Source organism: Bombina bombina, chromosome 3, assembly GCF_027579735.1.
Source record: "Bombina bombina isolate aBomBom1 chromosome 3, aBomBom1.pri, whole genome shotgun sequence".
Classification (NCBI taxonomy): Eukaryota; Metazoa; Chordata; class Amphibia; order Anura; family Bombinatoridae; genus Bombina; species Bombina bombina.
This window is the reverse complement of record NC_069501.1, coordinates 733,297,507-733,309,757: the sequence shown is the minus strand read 5'-3', so window position 1 is coordinate 733,309,757 and position 12,251 is coordinate 733,297,507. Positions and strand designations below refer to the sequence as shown.

At 35.2% G+C, this 12,251-nt stretch overlaps 1 protein-coding gene across 1 annotated transcript in view; it reads left to right on the top strand.

The window, feature by feature from the left end:
- The window catches only part of ZPLD1 (zona pellucida like domain containing 1), a 431,915-nt gene that overhangs the window by 139,568 nt on the left and 280,096 nt on the right, over positions 1-12,251 (top strand). The gene's annotated exons all lie outside the window — the stretch shown is intronic.

Sequence of the window (12,251 nt, the reverse complement as noted above, 5' to 3'; positions counted from 1 at the left end):
ATTAACGCTTATTAATTTTTTAATATATAACTCCTATGGAGCACTACGATGTCCATAGTTTTTTATGCAGGCACCTCACATATGAGTCTAATGTTAAACGCGCATGTGCATTACTCAGCCCGTGACAAGAATAATCAAAGTCACATAATACTATACAGATACAGCCATCTTTATTTCTGGCATATATACAGAATATCACAATTTTTAATGTTAAATACAGTTTGCCTTTCCCAAATAGCTTAATGTAGTTTTGCATATACAATAATGAGCTTAATGCAGGCTGAATCTCTTATCACAGAGTCTATGTTGGTCAAACATAGGATATGATAAGATATTCATGCCAGCCCCGGGTCATCCGGTTGTGATAGGCTGTTTTCCTGACATGCACTCTGGATGATGAAGAATGCCAGGGATAGGTATTTAAATCTCAGAACAGACAGGCAACATATCTCACCTGATGAAACCGTGAATCTGAGAAATGCATTGTGAGCATTTTATTCTAATTGGTTTTATTGGTTTTTATTAAATACCTATTTTTTACCATTATCTTTTGTTCTGAGACATATTTGGGAACGTGGTTGGCAGATCACTGATTGGGTTGGGCCACCTATACCTTACTAGATCTCTGCTTGAATATCGATACATCGTAGCTGACAGTCTAAGGAAAACAAGTTTGCTGGGCGACTTCTGTGAGTTTCTTCACTGCACTGTACTCTGTTATTGTGAAGATATTACACCCTATTTTTGCGCCCTCTTTTTGCTTTTGTTTTTGTAAAAAGAATTAAACTGACATGTCAAATCGCCATTGAAAACCCTAATCTGCCATCTCCCCACATCGCAACTACTGATAAATAATATTAACCCCTAAACAGCCACCCCCCCACATCGCAACTACTAATAACAATTATTAACACCTAATTCACCATCCCCCACATCACAACTACTAATAAAAATTAATAATCCCTAAACCGCCATCCCCCACATCGCAACTACTAATAAAAGTTATTAATCCCTAATCCACCATCCCCCCACATTGCAACTACTAATAAAAGTTATTAACCCCTAAACCACTTTGCCCCAACAATGCAAACTACCTAATTAACTTATTAACACCTAAACCGCCCACCCCCACAACGTAAACACCCACTTAACATATTAACCCCTAAACTGCCAACTGGGTGTAATTGGTAATTTATTAATAGATTACTATTATTTTTTTAAGGGGGTATTAGATTAGGAATAACTTTTTTATTTTGGATAATTTCGTTTGTTATTTTCTGTAATGTTAGTTTTTTATTTTTTGTAATATTAGTTTTTTTAATGTAATGATAGTTTTTTTTATGTAATGTTAGATGTTTTTATTTTGGGTAATGTATAGTTTTTTTTTTAGTAATTTATATTTTTTGTTTTAGTAATTTAAATTTTTTATTTTTTGTAATTTTGTATTAATTTTTAATGTAGCTAGTATTTTTTATTTTATTTAAGTGTATTTTAATTGGGGTTAAGTTAGGGGGTGTTAGGTTAGGAGTCTTAGTTATAGGGTTAATATTTTGCATTGTGGGGGGGGTGGCGGTTTAGGGGTTAATAGTGTAATTAGATAGTTCACGTTGTGGAGGGTTTGCAGTTTAGTGGTTACTAGTGTAAATAGATTTTTTTGCGTTGTGGTGGTTGGTGGTTTTGGGGTTAATAGTGTAATTAGACATTTTGAGTTTTGGGGGGATGGTGGTTTAGGTGTTATTAGTGTAATTAGATCATTTGTTTTGTGGATGGTTGGCAGTTTAGGGGTTAATAGTGTTATTAGATAGTTCACGTTGTGGAGGATTTGCAGTTTAGTGGTTAATAGTGTAAATAGATTTTTTGCATTGTGGTGGTGGTGGTTTTGGGGTCAATAGTGTAATTAGATACTTTGCGTTGTGGGGGATGGCGGTTTAGGGGTTAATAGTTTAATTAGATACTTTGCGTTGTGGGGGATGGCAGTTTAGGGGTTAATAGTGTAATTAGATCATTTGCGCTGTGGAGGGTTGGCGATTTAAGGGTTAATATTGTAATAAGATCATTTGCATTGTGGGGGGCTGGCAGTTTAGGGTTAATAGTGTAATTAGATACTTTGCATTGTGGGGGGGGTGGCAGTTTAGGGGGTAATATGTTTATTAGGTATTTTGCGATGTGGGGGGTTGGCAGATTAGGGGTTAATACTTTTATTAGTTATTGCGAAGTGGGGGGATGGGGGATTAGGGGTTAATATTGTGCATGTGTTAGGTGTTTGTTAAAACTTCAAGGGAATTAGGGTACTTTTATTCTCTGTATAGAAAGTGTGTGAGAGATTAGCACATACCAGCTCCAACACTGTGCAGGCTGCAGGGATAGTGATGGGTCCCAATCACAGTATAAACAAACACAGAGCAGCAGCACCAGTGAAAAATAATCCTTTATTTAGGACAAAAGAGAAACAAAACACAACATTTCGGGGCTCACCCCTTAGTCATGTGTGCCTGCCTATGTGTGATGAGGTGAAAATGGAGTAAAATGTCTCCATTCTGTGCGCGTAAGTCTTTGCGCTGAATATATGATACCGACTGGTGACGCCAGCTCTATGTTAGTTTATTGGAGTAAAAACTGCGGGCGACAAGTAAAATATATGCGCGTAACTTGTATACTGTGCTGTATATGTGATTGCTCAATTTAACTAAAAATTGGCAACGCTGGGTTTTGCACCCGTCGCCACATATGTAAAAAGTTGTAGGTAAATTTTTACATTTAGTTAATTTATTAGGATTATCTTGTTTCAACATTTTCTTATATTTCAAACGCCCACTTATTTGTTCATTGTCTTGTCCTATTTCATGGGTATCAGACAGATAACTTTATCTAACCTCTCTAGTATACTAACACCCCTCTGTGTTCATAAGCATTTTGTGATGACTCATAATGAATTATACATACAAGAGGATCGTGACAACTCCACCCTCAAACAATGCTCAGAGAGTCAAAGCTAAAGTAAATATATATACTGTTTAAATAACAACATTCTATTTTATTGTATTACTCCTGCTTTTCTTTAGCATTAAAAGCAGTAATCCAAGGGGATTTTCGAAGAATAAAAGACAAACTTTACTGGGTAATCTTCATCAAGCTAAAACAACATAAAGCACAACAATTTTGGTATGTCAGCATGACAGGCTGAATTAGGACCACTAATACAAGTATAAGGTTTACCAAGCTCGACTATAATATATTATAATATACTGTGATTTGGCAAATATTGCTTTCATATCGTGACTGTGTATTTGTATATACTATATGTGTGCATATATATTTTAAATGTGTGTTTGGGAAAAATATTCCTTTTGTTTTTACAACACATTTCTAAAGGAGATATGCTGTTGTACGACTCCACAAATCCGTTCTGAAAGCAATCATAAGGTAATATTAACAACAAATTGTAGAGTACATTTTATGCCTGTTCTACAATTAATGCACCTAATAAACCAGAATTACCCGAATACATTTATAATAGTGTTGAACATTGTGGATCATTTATTGAAAATGCTCAGATATAATTTGAATAATTTCTGACATAGTGAACAATAAAATATTTTATGAATATGTAAAAACACTCGCAGGACTCTTGTTCCTTTCACAAAGCTTTTGTAATAAAGCAAATCTTTTCAGAGTTAACTCTTGTTGGTGGTTATTGTTCTGCTTATACAGATATGATTCATTTTCCTTGGGTTTCATAGTTAATCATAACACATTTAATGACACATGTCTTTTCAGTGTATAGCTCTAATATTTCTTGGAATATGAAGGACAAAATTAAACTTTTATGATGCAAATAAAGTTAAAAACAAAATTCCAATTTACTTTTTTCACTTGATATCCTTGTTAAGGAGAATATGGGCTAGATTATGCTAGGTCTTCGGTCACGCTAACCTGATGCACATAAAATTTGATTGCTCTCGAGCGAACGCTTTTATTTTTAACTTGTAATACGCATGCAAATTTAAGCACCCGCAATATTCTTATATCACATGCGCTAACTATAATGTGTCACTTGTAATCTAGTCCTATGTGGATAAAGATTGTAATGCAGTAATGCATTGTTGAAAATCTCACTGCCATTTAACTCTCATTAAGCAAGCACAGTCCTGAACCTACCTAGGCTCACATTAAAGTAAATTGGTAAACTTTGTTTAATTGCTTGCTCTAATTAAATCATACAGTTTAATTTTGAGTTTCATGTCATTTTTATTAACTGTAATTTTTTCACAGTTTTCTAGCTTTTATATTATATTCTTATGTGTTATGAGCTTTTAGGCTTGAACACAGCATCATATTTTTCTTATCATATGGAGAAGGTGGAAAGCGCAGATCACTATATTAATGACACCAAAATGAGTGGTCAAAAAGAGGAGTTGGCGATTGCAATTTTCATGGAAAATGGATTATGTTTAGTGAACGTTTCTACTGATATTCCCATCTGTAGAATGTGAGTTAGTTTCTTAGCTTAAATTATATTGTTTAAACTGCTGGGTGTATCTACAGCATCATGGTTACTACTCATCCTGCTATTTATTTATCTCCTGTGCCCGCTACTCTTTTCAAAGCCATTCTATTATTTTAACTCAGTGCAGAATCCAGCTGGTTAAGCTCTGCATTTTGTATTGGGCGCTACCATCTTGTAGCTCATGTATTGTTGCATCCTGTGATAGCAGCAGTGCACTTTCAGAGATCAGATCAGTTTCCAGCTTTTTGACAGCTGTACCTTGCACTTAAGTTTAACTCACATAATAATGACGTTTTTTGCACAGTTTAAAAGTTACATAACAAATATAAGCACCAAGCAATATGTTTTGAGGAAAGAAACTATTGAGGTAGCCTTAAGACAACATCTATGGACTATATTTTGGAACATTACACCACAGTGATACCAATGAATGATGTTTAGTCCTTCTGATTACCTTGCTATTAGAAAACCTCTTAGCCCATTAGATAATATTATAATTCATAGCTGATATTTTAGGTCATCATATACCTAAAATAATTAGTGATTTTGAAGCAAGGAACCTGAGGCTTGTTAAGATCTGGCAGGGGGTGCAGAAGCAGTTTGTAAAACTAAAAAATGTACTTCTAAAAAATGTGTTACCGGCATCACTGAAACTAATCTGAATCAATAATTTGAATTTAAAAAAGTTTTTAATATGCTGTATAACATGTATATTGAATGTACAACATTTAAAGTAATACTACTTGCTTTATATTATGTTGGAATAGACAAAGAACTAGATGTGTATTTCATTTTATTGTTTAAAAAAGCAGTTATGTAGAATAAATTTGTTTGACTTGTCAAGCATGCTCTCTGTGACATTATAAGCCATTTTTAAAATATGAGTTTCATTGGTCTGTTAAAACACAAATCTTCAAAGAAAAATTCCCACAACCCAGTGCAGTGATATAACATTTTGTGACAATCAATCACATTTTTTATTATCAAAATTTCTAACATGCATTATGAAACAGATTCATAGAAAATACTTTGTTTTCTGTTGACAGTTTAAAAGTGACAAGTCCCTATTTTAAATGCAACATCCACTGTAACCCCTTGAATGTTGTGCATTTTATACACCTGTGCTAAACCTGTTTTTGCTGTTTGGCATTCATTGCATATATACATAAATATGAACTTTTGTTCAGTGATCAGTGGCATCCTATGAGAACCTCATTTGAAGTGGATATCCCCCCTTTCAAATGAGGGTAATTTGTCCCTCTAACAAATGGTGGAAGACTGGTACTTCATTAGAGCCCCCCTTTCTCCAGGGTAATCAGCACTTTCTGCAAGTTCTGCATCAGTTTATTGCCATTTCAAATGAAGAGTGGTCTTGGGGCTGAGATATGTTCTTTTTAAGCACTATCACCCATAGCAAACTTACTTCATCCTCTGCACTGAAGGCTCAATATGGCGTATGATGTGCCATCCTCTGCACTTAGGGCTCAGTATGGAATATAAGGTCATCCTCTGCTCTCTACTGCTTAGAAAAAAACATAAGAAATTATTTTAAAGAGCATAAAGAGAAAATGCTATGCAATTTGCAAAGTTTACAGGTTGTCAACTTAAAGTTCAATTAGTTAAAGATTATAAAGTATTATAGCAATCCTGGTGCCAAGTGCGTGTGAGTCATGGAATCTAGCACAATGCTTTTATGACATGAGTTGACACATGAGAGTGCAAAAAACATATTATTTATAGATTGAGATGTTTTAATAAATCTAAAAATAACACTAGCACATAAAAGTTTGGTGAGTACATAGCAAACATAAGAATATCATCTTCTAACATAAGAAAATCCTCTCTGTTTCACTGTGTAATCCTTTGCTTGCTTCTGAATGCCTGATGATCAAAGATTCTCATGTTTGGAGAGAAATTGTAGTGCAGAATTCACAGAGGCTGAACTCACTGAATGATCAAAGAAAAATGGCTTAACTCTTCAGCACTGCGAGATCTCTCTCATTTCTGTATCTGAAGGAGAGACAAGATCAGTGCTTTACACTTTGTGCATTGTAATGTATATTACTTTATACTTTAGATTAGGTAATTTCAGTATTACTACATTTGAACTTTACACTTTCTATTTTTGTACATTTAAATTTAGATTTTTATCCAGCAGTGATTTTACAAATTCAGATTATGTTTTAAAAGTTTCTGTGTCACTTTAAAAATTAGGATCATACTTTGTAGATTTCTGTGTATCTTTTACAACTTACATTGCTCTTTGTATTTTTTATATTGTAAAATAAAACACAGCTGCGGAGTTCCCAGGGTATGTCTGAAACTTTCTCACAAGTCGTGTGAAATGCTGTAAATATTTTAAACAAGCTGGTCTCACTGATTTTTCTTGCCAGCTGTACATAGATGAAGTTTGCTCAACATTCACAATAAACTTATTTAACTGACAGAAAAGTAATATGTATTAAACTATAGTCAAAAGCAAGCTAAATTGTTAATTTGTAATTGATGTAAACTGAGCCTTTAAATCAGCTTCAGATGTTCTTAAATTAACTTCTCTCTCATCTGTGTCCCAGAGAGGTTCATTACTTTCTATGGAAGGCATCTCTCATCTCTCAGGTTCCGCCCTTTTTGTTACAGAATTCCTTGAGTTCAACCCCTGGGAAGTCTGCACTATAATTTCTCTACAAGAGAATCTTTGCTAACTGAAGCTGTTTTAAATGTCTATGTTACATCAGTACATTACAACACATGTATGGGGTTCCTTCTAAAGGGGTTTAAATGGACAATCTACCCAAAAAATGTTTATTGTTTAAAAAGATATATAATCACTTTATTACCCATTCTCCAGCTTTTGCATAATCAACACTGTTATATTAATATACTTTTTGCCTCTAGAAGTACCTTGTATCTAAGCCTCTGCAGACTGCCCCTTATCTCAGTGCTATATAAATCAAAGGTAACCTGTTGCTACAGTTAAATTGCAGCTAATGATTTAAAGAACATAGTTGGTGTCTTAAGTTATATCCATAGTCCTGTGTAGTTTTAAATAGTCACAAATGCTAAATCATTTTATTTGCTAGATAAAGGTATTTTGTATTTTATATCACTAAGTCAGAATTATTATTGCTAGATATATATTTTAGAATTTGCCTTATTGTAGCTAAATAAGAGGTTATTTCAGCTCAGATAAATTGGCATATCAATTGGATGTTAAAGTATCTTGGTATATTGTTTATCTAAACACTGTGAAGTTAGTGGTCCATATTCTGGTATTTTATTGTGGTATTTTAATGCGATTCATTGTAAGTAAGGTTAAATCTTAAAGGTATTTTTTTTATGACCTGTGGTATAGAATATTATAACGGAATAAACGTGTATAATTGATTCAAAGCAAGTCACTACTTAATATATTTCAATGTGTTTATACATTTAACTTATCTCAAGAATTTAGAAATAAATATTAATTTCAATTGATTTGTATATACATTTTAATTGGAGGTTGTTTTAAAGAAATAACATAAATAAATTTTATATATATATATATATATATATATATATATATATATATAAACCTGGTATATGCTGACAAATTTAACTGAATTGTAAAGTTGTTTAAATTGCTATATCTAAATCATGAAGAAAATATGTTGGGTTTCATGTCCTTTTAAAGTCACAAAGTTTACAATTGGAATGTAAGCTAGCCCTTTTTGTCATAAGATATTAAATATGTCAACAAGTATGTAAAAATTATTTGAGTATGTCAAGTATACCCATAGATTTTGAATCCAAGGGTGAGGAGGATTACAGTATCTATCTATCTATCTATCTATCTATCTATCTATCTATCTATCTATCTATCTATCTCTATTTAGCTATCTATCTATCTATCTATCTATCTATCTATCTATCTATCTATCTATCTATCTATCTATCTATCACCAGTTCTATCTATCAACAGTTTGTCTATCTAATCTGTCTACCTGTCTGTCTATGAAGTCTGTCCACCTGTCTACCTGTCTGTCTATCTATCTATCTGTTATATACCCAGCCGGCACTAGTCCCATTAAAATTCTTGCTTGCTCACATTTTTAAATTCACATTTTCATGTTGGCATGCGTGAAACAAAAATATGCCATTATAAGCTTCTATTACACATTTATATGACAAATTATACATTATTTGTATATACTTCAAAATAATATATAAAGTTTCTTCTTCATATTGCAGCATGCTAAAGCCATATATAAACATAAGCAGGAACTTCATATGACAGCAGACAGAGGTTGGACACATAGTTCAAATGACAGCAGGAAGAAGTTGAACACAAAGTTACTATGACAACAAGCATAAGCTAGACACAAAGTTCATATGAAAGCATCATGTCCGCCGTACATCGATAAATGCCGACAGCATATGCTGTCGGCATTTATCATTGCACCAGCAGTTCTTGTGAACTGCTGGTGCAATACCACCCTCTGCAGATTTGCGGCCAATCAGCCGCTAGCAGGGGGTGTCAATCAACCCAACCGTAATTCGATTGGGTTGATTTCTTTCCGTCGCCTCAGAGCAGGTGGATAGGTTATGGAGCTGTGGTCTTTAGACCGTTGCTTCATAACTTCTGTTTCCAGCAAGTCTGAAGTTTCACCAGAACAAGGGGCATTAAGCTCCATACGGAGCTTGATAAATATGTCCCATAGGCTGGATGTTTATATGACAGCAAGCAGAGGCCAGATGTTCAGATGACTGCAGGCAGAGGCTGGACACATAGTTCAAATGACAGCAGACAGAGGCTGGAGACATAGTTCAAATGATAGCAGGCAGTGGCTGGAGACATAGTTCAAATGATAGCAGACAGAGGCTGGAGACATAGTTCAAATGACAGCAGGCTGAGGCTGGACACATAGTTCAAATTACAGCAGACAGAGGCTGGACACATAGTTCAAATGATAGCAGGCAGAGGCTGGATACATAGTACAAATGACAGCAGGCAGAGGCTGGACACATAGTTCAAATGATAGCAGACAGAGGCTGGACACATAGTTCAAATGATAGCAGGCAGAGGCTGGATACATAGTACAAATGACAGCAGGCAGAGGCTGGACACATAGTTCAAATGATAGCAGGCAGAGGCTGGAGACATAGTACAAATGACAGCAGGCAGAGGCTGGACACATAGTTCAAATGATAGCAGGCAGAGGCTGGACACATAGTTCAAAAGACAACAGACAGAGGCTTATACATAATTTATATGACAGCAAACAGAGGCTTTACACATAGTTCATATGACAGTAGAAAGACACTGGACATATAGTTCATATGACAGCAGACAGAGGCTTTACACATAGTTTATATCACAGCAAACAGAGGCTTTAAACATAGTTCATATGGCAACAGACAGAGGCTTTACCCATAGTTGATATGACAGCAGAAATACATTGGACACATAGTTCAAATGACAGCAGACAGAGGCTGGACACAGTTCATATGACAACAGGCAGAGACTGGACACATAGTTCATATGACAGCAGACAGAGACTGGACATATTGCTCAAATGACAGCAGACAGACGCTGCACACATAGTTCATATGGCAGCAGACAGTGGCTGGACACATAGTTTATACGACAGCAAGAAGAAGTTGGACACATAGTAACTATGACAGCAAGCAGAGACTGGACACATAGTTAATAGACAGCAGACAGAGGCTGGACACATATTTTATATGATAACAAGCAGAGGCTGGACACATGGTTCATATGATAACAAGCAGAGTCTGGACACATGGTTCATATGACAGCAGGCACAGCCTGGACACATATTTCATATGACAGCAGACCCCCCCTCTGAGGAAGCATTCTGTGAAACGCGCGTCAGGGGTCCAGCAGGAGCAGCGTTGTCTCTCCTGTCTGCCGTTTTTAATTTGCTTACCCTTGTCTAAACTAGATATTTCTCTCTAATAGTTGCTTATATGGTGCCTGCTAAGATTAAAAGTTAAAAGTTAACCAGCCCTCGGATTGTAAGGGCTTAGCTTACTTTAGATATTTGCTAGCAGGCACTTGTGAATTTACTGATTTTTCAGCATACTAATTATTTATGACTGGGTTTAAGTGTTTTTAACTTTCTTTTCGATACTACTGTGTGAATGTTGGTTCCTAGGCACATTAATAAAGATATAAAGGTATGAATGATATGGAACGTTTTAAATATATAATATAAATCTTTATCTGAATCCACTATTTGGAGTTCATATGATACAAAATTTGTGGTAATCTCTGCTGTGAATCCTATTGTATTCCTTATACAATTAGTTTTTCTAGTTGTTTAGTTCTGCCCTCTGAGATCCCACATCAGATATGGATCCCACTTGGCAATACTTAATATAACATATAGATATAAATATATGTGTTGTAATACTAATAAAAGGGACCATACCTGTTATTACTCAACTCCAATTATCCCCCCATAACCTCTAATTCTAAAGCTCACAAGAGCTGCTGGTGCAATGGTGAATATGGAGAGCATATTGCTCTCCGCATTCAGCAATGTATGTCGGACCTGATCCGCACTGTCAGATCAGGTCCGACAGATATTTGATAAATATGCCTCAGAGGCTGGACACATTGTTCATATGACAGCAGAAAGAGGCTGAACACATACTTCATAAGATAACAGGCATAGGCTGGAGACATGGTTCATATGAGAGCAGGCACAGCCTGGACACATATTTAATATGACTGCAAGCAGAGCCTGAAAACATACTTCATAAGACAGCAGACAGAGGCTGGGCACATAGTTCATATAACAACAAGCAGAGTCTAGGCACATATTCCATATGCCAGCAGGCAGCTGGACATTTAGTTCATATGGTAGCAAGCTGCAAGAAAACCAACATGGCTCCTGACACACATATGCTTGTACACGTGGCTTCAACTGCCCTGCTGTGCTAGCCCATCTCTCTCTTCAAACAGTCTACATGCAGTACATAGATATTTAAGGGTGAAGTGACTACATATATTTAAAATAATATGTATATATATATAACATTTTAACAAACAGAAGTGTCATAAATGTTGTGTACTTAGGACCTAGAATTCCATCAAAAGTGGAATATCATATAGCCCAAGGCAAAGCTTTTGATTTGTGCAATGTGTTTTTGTGTTGCATTTGAGTTCTCTGAGTTGGAGTATCTGGAAGAGCAGGGTAGGTTGATCCTCCATCTCCCTAACAGGTTGTCTGTCAGAATATAGTCCACATTTTCTACTGGGTTAGGCCCATGTGATAAAAGTGATTAAGCTCAGCTGATACACTTTATAATCTTTTCTTTGTATTAATAATGAAAAAAAGCTAGAGATACTAGGAAGAAGATAAAGCTACATGTTTGCAGCTAAAACTGTTATATGCAGTGTTTGTTATTTTTTTGGTAAGAAGACAATTTTTATCACAATAGTCAACATTGACTGTTTAATTAGAGCTCAGATAAGCAAGGGTTTTGACTTTTTATTTTTTGAAAGCTACAGTGCTATTTAGCTTACAGAAATAAACATTCCAAAGGTCATTATAACTGAGGAAGTGTGTAGAGTAGTTTCTTTTCCCAGAAGCCTGTGCAATCTCAGAAACGATTACTGAAAAGTGCATAGCATGAGGTGTGGTATGCTATAATATTAATATTGATAGACATTCTATTATATTATATGACTGATATGTGCAGTATTTTTGCCAGTTTACCTATATTGTGGCATTGTGAA